Raw genomic sequence first — 14,464 nt, 5'->3', positions numbered from 1 at the left:
AGAGCCAAGAATGATGCCCATGCTGTGGGGAGGGCACGATGGGGGCGCCAACATGTCTGGGATGAGAAAAGTGCTGCTTTGTTTGCCGGAACCAGACTGACCTCGAAGTTGACTGCTGAGTTCATGCTGGTAACGAGGTGTATATCACGGGAGTAGGATTGAAGGTAGGGTGGTGCTAGTTGAATATAACCGATTTCCTTGCAGTGTCCCATGATGGACAAAGATGTTCCCAACGTGTGGTGAAGATGGGTGAGAAGACAGTGGGACCAATGGGAAAATGGGCTAATTGTAATTATTAGCATGTATATAGGCTAGGTTACATGTGATTTCATCGAATGAAAAAACAACTAATGACATTTTAACGAATAAAAACAACTAAAACCAAAATAACACATTTATTTTTTGTTGTTTATGGGGGTACCCCCAACTCTCCCCCCTTTTTTAGCAATACTTTTCCCCACCCCCAAAAACCACTATTCCCTCTCCCAATCCCATTACTTTTTTCCAAAATCCGTTATTATTTCCGTTTTTGTTGTTTTTTCATTCATTAAAATGCAATTTGTTGTTTTCTATACGATATAATCACTGCATACCTATAGGCAGTAGCCAATGCGGTAGAGGGATTAACACTGTATATCGAGTGTGTCACATGTGACGATTTTTGTGTTCATAATGACATTTTTTTATACGGAGGGCGAGAGAGCTCTGTGTCAGTGGATTTATAATATCATTGTCACCATTTGTATGCAAAATAACAACTTGTTCTTCTCTGAGAAGGGTGCCCTTAGCCTGTTTCCCTAGTGGGTTGAGTTGACCTACAGAATAAAAAAATAAATGCCTAACTAACCCTATCATTATGAGGGAAGTTCCATACGTAGCAAAAGCAAAACTAAGGGTGCCCGTCAAGTCCAAATAAAAAGTCTTCTATCTGAATCCTAAGCAACTAACTGGCCCTTCTAACTTTAGAAAAATACCCAACTAAAAAGAAAAGGGAGGCTTGTACACATGTCCTCAGTATTGACGTCTGCCTGGCCCACTTGTAGTAGACCTGTTCCCAGTCTTAAAGTTCTTGCTGATTGTCTTCACAGCTTTCATATCCAATCCTTTAGGAAAATTAATAATTATGTCCTGTATTAGTTTCGCTCTCCCTTTGATAAGGAAACTGTTTCTTATTTTTAAAAGTTCCAATCCCCCCTGGACGACTTGAAAATACACTTCTTTCTTTCCCACCTTCGTAGCGTTGGGACTTTTATAAGTCAGACAGCCCTGTGGTAAATGTCTTATTTCTCAGTACAAAATTTAGCTCAGGGCATCTTCCCAGTCGGGTAATACAGCTTCCTGTGATTTCATGCACTTTGCTGTCCATGTTGCAGAGTATTCAACTTCCCTTCACTCTGTTTCAACATAGGACCTATGTCTGTGCTTCCTTGATAACCTTGGCAGTTATTTCAGCTTTGATATACTGGGCCTCATTACGACCTTGGCGCTAAGTGTTTAACGGCGCCGTAAAAGGCCGCGGCACCGTTAAACACTTAGCGCCTTAATACGAGGTCCCTTTGTGGGACCCGACCTTAACGGCTGGTCTACACAAGCCATTAAAGTAGGGATCCGCAAAGGGACCTTGGTGCTAAGTACGGTACCGCAATTTGCGGTACCGTACTTAGCGCCTTCCCCATTTCCATAGAGCCCTATGGGGCGAAAATGGGAATGGGGAAGGGCCATGATTCAATGGGGAATTACCGCCCCGCCAACCTTGGAATGTGGTGGTAATTCCCCATTGAACCATGGCGGACCCGTTACAACACCGGCACCAACCATGGTGATAATAGCGCCATGGTTTAGCGCCGGTGTTGTAATGAGGGCCACAGTGTCTGTATCTCTTCACTCTAATTTAGTGAGGCCATGTGTCAGTTTCATTCTCTTCTCATACTTTGGGCAACTATTCGAGGCTTGAATTACAGTGTTTGTATATACTTTACTCTGGTTTAGTGGGGTTGCGTGCCCGTTACATTCCCTTAGTGTTTCATACCTGTGTCGGTTTCGGTGCTCCTGGAAACCAGCAGTCATATATCTCGCTCGCGTCTGTTTCCCTGTCAATACTTCTTATTTCGGGTAAGGCGCTTGACGGCGGGAGCTCGATTGCCTCAGGCTCCTCTCTGCTCGCGTGTCTCAGCATCAGTTGCTGGGCGCCAGGGCCATCACTGCTCGTCAGTGGTCATGCCACCCGAGAAGACGGTTCTCTTGTTGTCCTCTCTTTCCCCTTAACCGGGGCCTCTCGCTCAGTCAAGGTACCTGTCGTCCAGCCTCCAGCTAGCAGGTTTCTCATTCTGCACATCACTGCTGGCTCTGCAGCGCTATGTGGCTCTGTCCCTCCAGGGTATCGATGCTACAGGGGATCGCCTCTGCATAGCATTCGCTCGTCACACTGCGTGGGAGATCCCTCTCCATTCACAGTCCATTCTCTTTTTATGCACGTCATTAGAATTAATGAAATTATGTCCATCTTCTTTGATCATGGCATTCAGGTGAGGTTCACCATTGCCTGAAGCCAACGGAGTCAAATAAAGATCTTTACGAATTATAGTTGTAACAGGGAATGCAATAGTCTTTCCGACATCCATGCATCCATGCAGAAGGGTGGCATGGACTGGGAGTTCCATGCTGGAATGGGAGTCCTTGTTCCCAAGAGGGTATCCACTCCCAGTGAGGGTCCACTTGCGCAGACACCTAAGGAGGGTCTTGCGTAGCGCGCTCACCTCCTTAGCATCCAAGGGGGAGGCTCCCTCTGGGTAGAAGGGACGATTTGTCCAGATTGGTCACATACCCCTCCCATTAAATGGGAGGCTCCCCCTTAATTAGGAAGTAGGAAACAACTTAAAAAGTCCACATTGTCTTGTTCTTTCCTTTCCTGTTAGTTCAACAAGCATCTTTCTTTCTCTGGGTCAATAGTTCCTGGTTGTAGATTCATTTTCCAAGTCCACACAGATGGTTCTCTTCCCAACTGGATAAGGGAGAGTATTTGGGAGATTTTGATTCAGTAGGATCGTCCAAGAGGTCTGGGAAGGTGGGGAAGTCAATCGCTATGATTACTTCCTCTAGTAGACCAGGGACTACTGCTGTCCATATTTTTGCTGAATGATCTTGACACACGTAATCCTTACTGCCCCTCCCCCTTTTCGATCTTTGGGACATATGAGATCGGAGCGGACGGCAGTCTGCTTGCTCACAGAATCCATCAGGGCTTCTGCTTTGATGTTATTAACCCTGATGGTTTCCTTACCTTGGAAGGTGTGAGATTCCTACAGCCTCGGATTTAGCTCCTGTTCAGAATGACGCTGTTGGGGACAACAAACCTGCATCAGTGGTCCTCTAGGGCTCGTAATGAATACGTTACCAGTAGTCCAAAAAGGAGCGCACACCGGGAAAGTAGTAAAGCTGTTTATGACAGCTGGGCGAGCACAAATCAAACCGCTTTTTGGAACAGAACTGATTGAAGAGAGCTGAGGAACAGGTTCAGAGTGAACAGTAGTTTTATACCACAAATACAATGTTTGCTCAGATAGATACAGTTGCAATTCAAGCTTCGCATCTTCTCAGTTCCCAACAAGCTAACTGAGTAGACTACATCATACCCCTATAGCAAGGCATACATTAGTTAGACAGGATTGGAATAAACCGATCTGCCCCCTTTCAGCCCATCTCCCCGTGTGGCGCCACATTGCTTCCCACTCTATCCCATGAACAGTTAGCAATTAGTAATGTCATAATTGTGCTGACCTCCGGTTCTTTATTCAACTGCCATTGGTCAGCACCAGAAAGGAAGGAACACAAGACACCCTGAGCTAGCAGGAAGAGAGACATTCAGACAGCACCTGCAAGATAGTAACTTCACAAACACTATTGTGGATACTCTGAGGGCTTGTTACTTTTCAGGGACACCAAAACTTACCGTCTGACCAGCTCTTCTTGGAGCGCCCCTCGGTTCTGCATCCTGGTTTCCATACCCGCCGGCCAACAGGAAATTTGACACTGCCTTGGTGCCATGCAAGTGCCTTCTGTGTTATGTCGATTTCCCCAGCTCATCCAAGTTGCCATGAGACTGGCTTGCTGACCTTGATTACATCACTGGGTGCTGTTCATAGCGACTGCGGTCTGCTGGAGATGAGCAGCCTGGAGTCCGCTTCCCCCTTCCTCAGCTGTGGTGCACAGGCTATGTGGTTAAAGTTGGTCTGTGATGTGAAGCCCACCTGTGATACCCCTGTGAAGTGAGTTTACCTGAAGTTTCACACCCCTTGCCTTTATGTGACAGGTACCCTGAGCCCATACATTGTTTTATACAGAGTGTTCCCCTTTGTTTCCCTAATGCATGGTCCTTGGGGCTTACCACAGTTCCCTGGGGTCTCTGTGATTTCCCCTCTACCGTGTGTCTCAATATATCACTGTTCTTCCTGCAATTAGTAAGTGCACCCCCCCTGTCTGGCGCTGAATCAGCACCTTCATTAGATCCCGAACAACATGCAGGACACCGCTGTGCAGGACAACGAACCAGATGCCATGCGGGACATCAACCCTGAGCATATCCACAGAACTGTGCCTGTGAATGCCATATCAGGCGGGATAAGCTCAGGGGCCGAAGAACGACAAACAGAGGCTGTGGCAACCAGCTGCGGTCTTCCAGGGAAATCCTTTCAGTCTTGGCGGGGACCTATGGGAATCTCTGGCGTGTCGCTGCTAAAAGGACTCGCTCAAGCCGCCAAGCCAGCCCAGCCTGAAGGCTGGAAGATGCAATCGAAACCAGCAGCCGCTGGGAAGAGTAGGGGAACAGCAGGGAGCAGCAGGCTGGGAAAACAAAGCACCGCCGATCCTGCGTGCTGAAATCGGATACCAGCGGCAGCTGGGAAGAGTAGGGAAACAGCGGGGAGCGTCAGGCTTGGACAACAAAGCAATATTGCTCCTGCATGCACAAATATACTTGCAGAAATTATGCACCCAACAAAACAACATGGACATTCCTGTTTCAAAGATGAAAAAATAGAGCATAATCTTTACAAACAGGTTTAGGGGAGAGGGGATAGACACGTTTGCTTACCTGGTGGACCCAAACCTCACAGAGGGAATCAGACACAGACACAGAGTCAGCTCTTTTGAAATTCCAACAGGGGTGGGAACTTCCTGGGTCCTTAGCCAATCAGGGCTGGGGAAGGGATTTAAAGGGCCAGCTCGAAACTGATATGGTGTCATTCTTTTACCAGCCTTTGAAGGAAGAGGTTGTGTGGGACCCGGAATGCGTTGCCAAACCCTATCAACTCCAGACCCAGGCAGGGCCGCAATGCAGGTTCATACCCCCGCAGGATTGAAGGAGAAGTTGGGAAAGCCAAGATAATGAAGGGAGTGGTGCTACCTCCTTGAAAGTTTCCGACGCCCACCCCTCGGACTCCTCAGTGTTATTAATGTGGACAATGGGGGCACATTGCTAGAAACTGTGCGAGGAAAGGGAAACCAGAACCTATGGATATTGGGTTATATGACTCCCTTCCCGAAGAAAAGCCCGAGTGGATGATGAGAGTGAAGGGCGGGAAATATACTTATGAGTGTGAAGCGGAGGTAGACAGGGGACCAACCCAGGCCATGGTCGACTCCAGAAGCCTGCGGACCGCAATGAGCAGCGAGATCATGGAGCCAACTGACACAGATGGAAGGGTGATACGTATAAAATGTATACATGGCGATATCAAACTATATCCTCGGAAGGGGGTTCATGTGAAAATATTGGGGAGTGATATGTGGATAAAAGCAGCCATCATGCCATCTTTTCCAGAACCCCTTGTATTAGGTACATATGTGCCTGGTTTTAAAGAGATTGTAAAGGTGCTGGAAGAAAGTGGCGAAAGAAGCTCAATTTTCCCAAGTAAAGTTAGAAACCCCAGTAGGGAAGGAAAAGAAAACAAGAAAAGAAAATAAGAGGCAAAATACCTCTGGAGCCGTTGAACCATGTGCCCAGCGGCTGTAGACTGGCGGGTTGATGAACAAGGTGACAGCTTTCCAATGGCCCAAGAACAAGACCCTACCTTCCGTCATTTATGGGACTCCCGTAGCACTCGGTGGCCACAAAACCAAGGAGCCCAGTTTTGGAAACAAAAGGGACTGCTGTATAGGGTGTTGTGTGAAACCAAAGGGTGTCTCACCTATTGATCCCCAGGAATCTCTCTCTCAGGTGGCCAGGGCATGGCCATCGCCTTTGGATCCAGACCCTCGGGGTGGACCAGTGCGGGACGATCACCTGGATGAGGGGTCTTCGGGGAGTGGGGGTGAGGCGACCGATGGTGAGACGCGGTATTCCGCCCTTTCCCGTACCCATGCCCCATCCTATTTCATAGGATTATCCGATGTCCCAACTCCCCCCTTTCTACACAAACACTGGTAAGAGGAAGAGGTGTGACTGAGAGTAAAGAGGCTAACCCTTACCCATCGCATTGGACATGTCCCGCTAATCGGGTCAGGAAAAGTCAGGCACTTGACTTTAAGTGCCTACATCTGATACTAATTAGCGCTCCTCACGGATAAAAGGCAGAACATAGAGACACACTCTGAGCAAGGTGTACCACACGCAAGAGCAGAACCTCCCGGGCGAAGGCAAACCTACTGGAGCAGAGCAACAGACCGAGGGACGAGAGAAAAGGGTAAAGAACCCCAGGAGTTCCCTGCAGGAGGTCGTTGCCTCCAAAATGCAGCGAAAGGCACGTGTAGAATGCCAAATCCCAAACAAGAAGGCTGCATTGTGTTTCAAGGACACCAGCGACCCTCCTGGCTGAACTGCAGATTGGGGGAGGTGAGGCCAAGCCTTTGGTACTAACCTTGACTCGTGAATTGAAAAACTGTAAAGACAAGAAAGAAACGCACACAGCCGGTGAGCTGGCAAGCGACAGAAAAGACCAGTGTGTGTTAAGGAAAGCTTGAAGTTGCAACATTATGTTGCACAATTGAAGGCTGCATGTGTGTAGATGAGACGTGAAGAAAGGCAGACCTGTGAATTAACTCTGAAGTAACGGTAGCTGTAAAACAAGCGATACTGAGTAACGAAGTAGCCCACTCAAATGTCTCAGTGAAAGGTAAAATGTTTGTAGTGATAAAGTGAATGAAGTGTAATTGTTTATTTGTAAAGCACTTATACACAAGTGAAGTACTTCAAATCGCTTCTAGGTGGGAAGGGAACAGGGATATCGTCGTCATTCTTAGGCCTTGAAGATTCTGAATGATCTAACAACAATAACTAGCACACTAGGCCGGGGCATTTCTAGTATAAGTGCATGAGAAAGAGTGGGGGGGGGGGACAAGGAGAGCTGGAGAGGAACATACAAGACAAAAGGTTGGTCATCAATGCACCTATGCATGCAGGCACAGCAAGCTGAGGAGGGGAGATAGAGGAAGAAAGGACAAACATGCTAAGCCTAGAACATTCAAGGTCGTGCAAGTGTGCAGATAGAAGTGCGGGGGAGAAGGAGGGGGACAAGTGTGCCTGGTCCAGCAGGGGCCCAGGTTAAGTGCAGAGTGGCTGCCACTATCATGGAATTTATTCTGAGTGCAGTAATGCAGGCAGACTTCGGAGGCCCGGAGGCAAGTGCAGGACTGGCGGGGGACACTGGGACCTGTGAGGCTCTGGAGGTGCACCAGGCAACCAGTCAGCAAAAGCTGAACAGGTTGGGGATGAGAAGGAAGGAGGGAAGCAGGAGAGAAGAGAAAGGAGGTTAGCAAGGGAGAGGGAGAGTGAAAGAGGAAGAGAAGAGGAATGTCTTGAGGTGTTTCTGGAACTTAAGGCAGTTACGGCTCAAGACAGAGAGAGGCAGGGAGGCTGTTCCAGAAGAAGGCACCTGCAGAGGATAAGGATCTACCCCCAAATCTCTGTTTGGAAAAGCAGCTCACCTGCAGAGAGTTGGAGGAGGCCAAGCGGAGGGCTCTGGGAGGAGAGTATTTAGGAAGAGTGCATTGTAGATAGTGGGGGCCCCAGCCCCAAAAAGCCTTGTGGACTATGCAGAGGGACTTGAACTTGATCCTTGCAGCCACGGGGAGCCAGTGGAGGGATTTCAGTGCGGGAGAGATGTGGTCCCTGAGATTGAGGCCGAGGATACGTCTTACGGTTCTGTTCGGGATAAGTTAAAGAGGTCGAAGAGTAGAGGTGGGAAGATTGAGAAAGAGATTTTGCCACTGTTCATTAGCAAATTTCCATTGGGGGTGCTATTCTGGCTGCATTTAAACTTGATCCCAAATTTGGCTGTAGTGGGTCCCAGGATAGGATTGCCCAGAGACAAAAGGTTGTGCCGGTTTTGTAATGAGACTAAGCATGAAACGTAGTTTATTGTGAAGGGATCAAAATTTGAGTATTAAGCATTTTAGTAGCAATTGGATCCGTGAATCTTTATTGGGAAGAGAGTTTCTTTGGACTAGATTAGTTACTACAACCCAACTGCCTTTAACTCTCAAGTTAGCCACAGCTCTATAAAATGACAGCAATTGCTGTTGAAAGAAGACTCCAGATGTAATGAAATTAATAAGGAATCGTAAGCATTTAATGAACACTCTTCTCCCGCGACGTGATTCCCCTTATAGGGATCTACACCACCAGCTCACCCTCACCGGAAAGGTTCATGGAGGGACAGTTAGGGTGAACTGATAGAATAGACCCCCTCCTTCCTATCCAATGCCACCCACGAGAGAAGCAAGGCCAGAAGTTGGCCTCAGTGGGTAGTCCCTCTCCCCGGGCCGTCTTTGGCAGTATGAGGTCTTTTTCCTACAATCCATTGATCATGGGCAAAAAAGACTGACTACTGGTGCCCACAAGCCCCGCCCCATGCCACACATGAGCACGCGCGGCGCCTGACAGGAGTGGCCTGGAAGAGGGATGACGCAGGCATGGGAACCAGGTAAGAGTGTGTGTGTGTCTGTGGGGTCTGGAAAGGCATGGGTGCAATGTTTGTTGAGGGGACAGGGGCTTGAAGGGAGGTTTAGGGGGTTAAACCCTCTGATGTAACAGAAATTCCACCATCACAGGAGAAGGTGGAGGCAGAGGGCAGTCGGGGGAGCACCCCCCCATGGTGGTTTGGGGAGAAACCTTGGGCTGATGTTGTACCTTTGGGGGACAGGGTGTGGCTAGCTCCTCCCTGCTTCTCCATTGAGGCCAGACTGCTAGAGCTGCTGTCACATCCTGTTGGTGCCCGTGCCCCATGTGGGGCCCTGCTGTATCCTCACTCTGCACAGGGCCCAGGTCTACTTCCTCAACATAGCACCCTGTTCCCTTGTGAGGTGCACCAATCACTGCCACTGCACTGAGTGCATTGAAGCCACTCTCCCTTGGGAGTTTGGTGGGTAGGGCCCACCCTCTACATCATTGCTACTGTACATCGCTGATGGGCAGACACCCAAGTGCTCTCCACGATCCGGCGTGAATGGGACCCACAGGGGAAATCTTTATCTGGACCGCAGAGAGGATGTGGCCTGGGACTTTACCTCTCACCGGCCCACCCTCCCGGCTGCAGGTGAGGCCAGCACACTAGTACGGCACCTTCGCCCAGACCGCTGCAAGCACGTGGCCTGGGACTTCTCATCTTTGCCGCATGGTCCACCTGACTTTTGGTGCGCAAGCATGTTTCCTCTTGTCATGGCCCACCACGTCGGGCCCCAGGGCAGGCTGACAGTTGGTATGGCTGCACTGCTGGTTGCGAGACTCTGTGCTCACACCGTCCAAGCAAGGCAGCACTGTTCTTCGCCTGGGCTGCACCACACATTTAGCATGGAGCTTTCCTCCTTATGGGCCCACCATGGCAGTAGGCCCCGTAGATGACTGGGCTGTACGGGGCATGCAGCCCAGGACTCGTGGTTTATCCGGGATGCTTCTGACATACACAGCCTAGTTCTAGGTGTCACTCAAGGCCACGGCCCCCCAGTGAACGTTCTCTCCTCCCCCCTGCAGTCTCTTGCCTCCTCTTCACGACCTTTATTTTTGAACGGACTCTTTGTCTTGCCATTCCAGTTCTCCCTCTGCCCAGTCCATTCCTGGTCAAGGTGGAACTGACCATTGCTCCTTTCTCCCCACAATTCCAGCCAGCCCCAGATGAAGCGGCCCATCCTTTCCTGGTCAAGGGAGAACTGACCATCCTTCCTTCCTCCTCACAATTCCAGCCAGCCCCAGATGAAGAAGCCCATCCTTTCCTGGTCAAGGGAGAACTGACCATTGTTCTTTCCTCCTCACAATTCCAGCCAGCCCCAGATGAAGCAGCCCATCCTTTCCTGGTCAAGGGAGAACTGACCATCCTTCCTTCCTCCTCACAATTCCAGCCAGCCCCAGATGAAGCAGCCCATCCTTTGCTGGTCAAGGGAGAACTGACCATTGCTCCTTCCTCCCCTCAATTCCAGCCAGCCCCAGATGAAGCAGCCCATCCTTTCCTGGTCAAGGGAGGACTGACCACCCTTCCTTCCTCCTCACAATTCCAGCCAGCCCCAGATGAAGCGGCCCATCCTTTCCTGGTCAAGGGAGGACTGACCACCCTTCCTTCCTCCTCACAATTCCAGCCAGCCCCAGATGAAGCGGCCCATCCTTTCCTGGTCAAGGGAGAACTGACCATTGCTCCTTCCTCCTCACAATTCCAGCCAGCCCCAGATGAAGTGGCCCATCCTTTCCTGGTCAAGGGAGAACTGACCATCCTTCCTTCCTCCTCAGAATACCAGCCAGCCCCAGGTGAAGCGGTCCAGACAATAGGAAGAGCACAGGCAAGTCTTATAGAATAAAAAACACAAACATATGTATATATCGCTTAAATAAAACATTTCCAGATTCTTGTGTCATTTCTGATTATTTACCCGTCTTTCCATCAGGGGACAAGCAATACAGCGTTCCTAGCCTGCCCGAATTGGGCCAGGGACTACAGCAGCGTTCAGCATTCCGCTTATGAAACCTTTGGTGACATTGCATCACTCTGCCCAGAGCTACCGTGTTGTGGATATTACATTTCCATCTCAGCTATTGCAATTCCCTGGATGCTAGACTGCCCAAAGAGTTCACCTAAGAGCTGCAATCAGCTCAGACTGCAGAGGGCTACCTTGTTATTCTCAGAAAAGTGTACAATATGCCAGAGGCAAGAGCCACCCTCCCCTTGATGCTAAAAAGTGTACAATATGCCAGAGGCAAGAGCCACCCTTCCCTTGATGCTAAAAAGTATACAATATGCCAGAGGCAAGCGCCACCCTTCCCTTGATGCTAAAAAGTATACAATATGCCAGAGGCAAGAGCCACCCTTCCCTTGATGTTAAAAAGTGTACAATATGCCAGAGGCAAGAGCCACCCTTCCCTTGATGCTGAAAAGTGTACAATATGCCAGAGGCAAGCGCCACCCTTCCCTTGATGCTAAAAAGTGTACAATATGCCAGAGGCAAGAGCCACTCTTCCCTTGATGCTAAAAGGTATACAATATGCCAGAGGCAAGAGCCAAGCTTCCCGTGATGCTAAAAAGTGTACAATATGCCAGAGGCAAGAGCCACCCTTCCCAGGATGCTAAAAAGTATACTATGCCAGAAGCAAGCGCCACCCTTCCCTTGATGCTAAAAAGTATACAATATTGCCAGAAGCAAGCGCCACCCTTCCCTTGATGCTGTTATATAAATATATATGTTTGGGAAAGTGTGTTTGTATGTTCGGGGTTGGCTCCAGCCCCATAACAGCTGGTGGACTGAAATTCTGGCCCAAGGTCAGCATACCAGTCTGGGGTGTACTGGTGATAGTGACATTTGTGCAACCCCACCCATTCGCCCTGCACAGGGCGGGGTCCTGCCCTGTGCTATTAGAATGGGCGATTTTGGGAGATTGCCGATTTTGCGATTGTTGACTCCAGCCGCACAACAGTTGGTGGGCTGAAGTTTTGGCCTGAGGTTGGCATACCAATCTGGGGAGTACTGGTGATAGTGAAATCTGATCAACCCCACCCATTTGCCTTGCACAGGGCAGTGTCCCGCCCTGTGCTATCAGTCTGGGCGATTTCTGGAGATTGCCGATTTTGCGATTGTTGGCTCCAGCCCCACAACAGTTGGTGGGCTGAAGTTTTGACCCGAGGTCAGCACACCGGTCTGGGGTGTACTGGCGATAGTGAAATCTGACCAACCCCACCCATTCGCCCCGCACAGGGTGGGGCCGGGCCTGTGCTATCAGTACAGGCAATTTCGGAAGATTGCCGATTTTGCGCCTATTCCAAAAATAGGAAGTTTGGACACAAGGTCGGCATACCAGTCTGGGGTGTACAGGCGATAGTGAAATGTGACCAACTCCACCCATTCGCCCTGCACAGGGGTGCAGCGGGGTCTGGCCCTGTGCTATCAGTATAGGCGATTTCAGGAGATTGCCGATTTTGCAATTTTTCATAAATGGGAAGTTATGACACAATAAAACATACACAAGGCTATAGCAGACGCCTACGTGCATGTCAGCTACAGACCTGGGCAACGCCAGGTGGTACCGCTAGTATGCTAATAATCAATTCAAATTAGCCATCTCCGGTTCAACGGCCTGGCCGAATTACCTGCTTCCTTCTTGGCTGGTAATCCCATATGGTCTAGCGGTTAGGATTCCTGGTTTTCACCCAGGCAGCCCGGGTTCGACTCCCAGTATGGGAAGACTAGCCTTTTCGCCCCTTGAAACACTTGTGTATAGGCGTGTTATAAATGCCATATCACATCATATCCCTGTAATTGCATACAGAGGGAGGGCCTTCTCAGTACAATTAGCGAAACATCGATATGCACACCCCATGGATATTAGGTTGCATCCCTTGCTGGCTAAATTCTGTAAAGGGGTGAAGGAATGGGTCTTTCCATATAGATCTTGGGAATGGCCTACCAGAGCCTAAACACCTGTGAGTAAAATCACTATATAAATGTACAGATCACTCAATCAACCTGTCCTGTGATTCTCAGGCAATGTTTTTTGATTTAAAGGATTAAGATGACCCGCAGGAGGCACAGAGAAGATGGCAGCATAAATGCCATGCTCTGGCCAACCCGACAAGGAGACTAACTGCGGGATGCCCCCCGTGGGCGTGGAGCTCACCGGGGTAAATCTCGACATTGCCTCAGGTCAGTGGCTCTGATGGGGACACTCCCTCACGTTCAGGCATTGGGCACGGCAATAAGGGGCTGGGCCCTCCTAGGACCGGTGTTTGCTGTCGGCCCTGACATTGGGAGTGGCTGTGCAGGGCTAGAGAGAATCACGGCTGCTGGAATCCCTGTCCTCCTGGGCTGGATGGCAGAGAACTAGAGCCACCTGAGCGGTCCGGAGGAGTCAGTGATGGTGTGAGGGTGTGGGCGAAGCCGTGAGCAGCGCAACTCTGGACAGTGCCGAGAGTGATGGAGGGCCTGGAAGAGCCACGGGGAGGTGCAGTGCGTGCACAGTGGTGAAATGAGGCCGTTGGGGATGCAGCGGGGGGCCTGACCGGCCACCGCTCCTTTGGTGCATTCTCGACCACAGAGGTGGTGCCAGCTGCAGGAGCTTTTGGTGGTGCTCCGAGGAGGCTGTGGTGCATAGGGGAAAGGCCTGAGCTGAGGAGGATTCGGTGAGTCAGTGAAGGGTGCGCCAGTGGCAGAGGTGCGGTCCACCTCGTTGCGCCTTTTGTGGGGGAGCCACGACTGGAGTGCATCTTAACAAAGTTCTGCCTGAAAGCTATCCGATGCAAGTGGAGAGGCACACGCTGGAGGAGGAACAGGCACAGAGTGAATGGATGCCCTTGGTCTCTCAGTGGAATGGGCCTAGGGAAAATAAAAGGAGATTAGCAACAGGGTCCCCGGAGGCTGAGGCCTGAAGGAAGTTCTTGCAGGGTCTTGGGCAGGTGAAAACCAGGAGGGCCTGTTGAGCCTAAAATAATGGCAAACTCAATGGAGGTATAGTGACAGCCGTCAGGGCCTGGGGGGAGGCCCTGACGAGGTCTGAAATTTTGAGTATCCTGCAAGAGATAAAGGACCTCATCCCGAGTTGGGCGGTATCCCGGCTGTAATACCATCCAACTGTAATAGCATTAGCACTCACCGGTCCGGCGGTATTACCGCTGGATCACGGGTTGGGCACTAACAGTAAATCTCCATTGGGTCCATTGGATCCAATGGGGCATTTTCGGCACTAATACTCAACGCTAATACAGCTGGTGGTAATACAGGGCGCTAAATGGGATTTTCACCTCCAGAAAAAAGTTGGAGGTAAAACAGCCCATTTAGCGCCCAACACGTGATAGGGCCAGCACTTAAATGTGGCGGTAATACCGTTACCACCACATTACCTATGTTAAGATCTACATGCCTCACTCAATGAGCTTAAGGGAAGAGTGTCTTCGGTGGAGAACAAAGTTGAGAAAGCCGAGCACAACCAACTTTCTTTGGACATTCTTGAGTTACAAATGGGGACCCATCTGTGGGCATTGGAGGCCAGAGACAAACA

General features: G+C 50.0%; 1 non-coding gene across 1 annotated transcript; it reads left to right on the top strand.

The window, feature by feature from the left end:
• Nucleotides 1-12,582: 12,582 nt before the first annotated feature.
• Nucleotides 12,583-12,654, top strand: TRNAE-UUC (transfer RNA glutamic acid (anticodon UUC)). Its single transcript has one exon. It is a non-coding gene; the product is annotated as a tRNA-Glu (tRNA).
• Nucleotides 12,655-14,464: the final 1,810 nt, after the last annotated feature.

This window comes from Ambystoma mexicanum, chromosome 10, assembly GCF_040938575.1.
Source record: "Ambystoma mexicanum isolate Mex_15411 chromosome 10, UKY_AmexF1_1, whole genome shotgun sequence".
Lineage (NCBI taxonomy): Eukaryota > Metazoa > Chordata > Amphibia > Caudata > Ambystomatidae > Ambystoma > Ambystoma mexicanum.
This window is presented reverse-complemented; position numbering and strand designations above follow the sequence as displayed.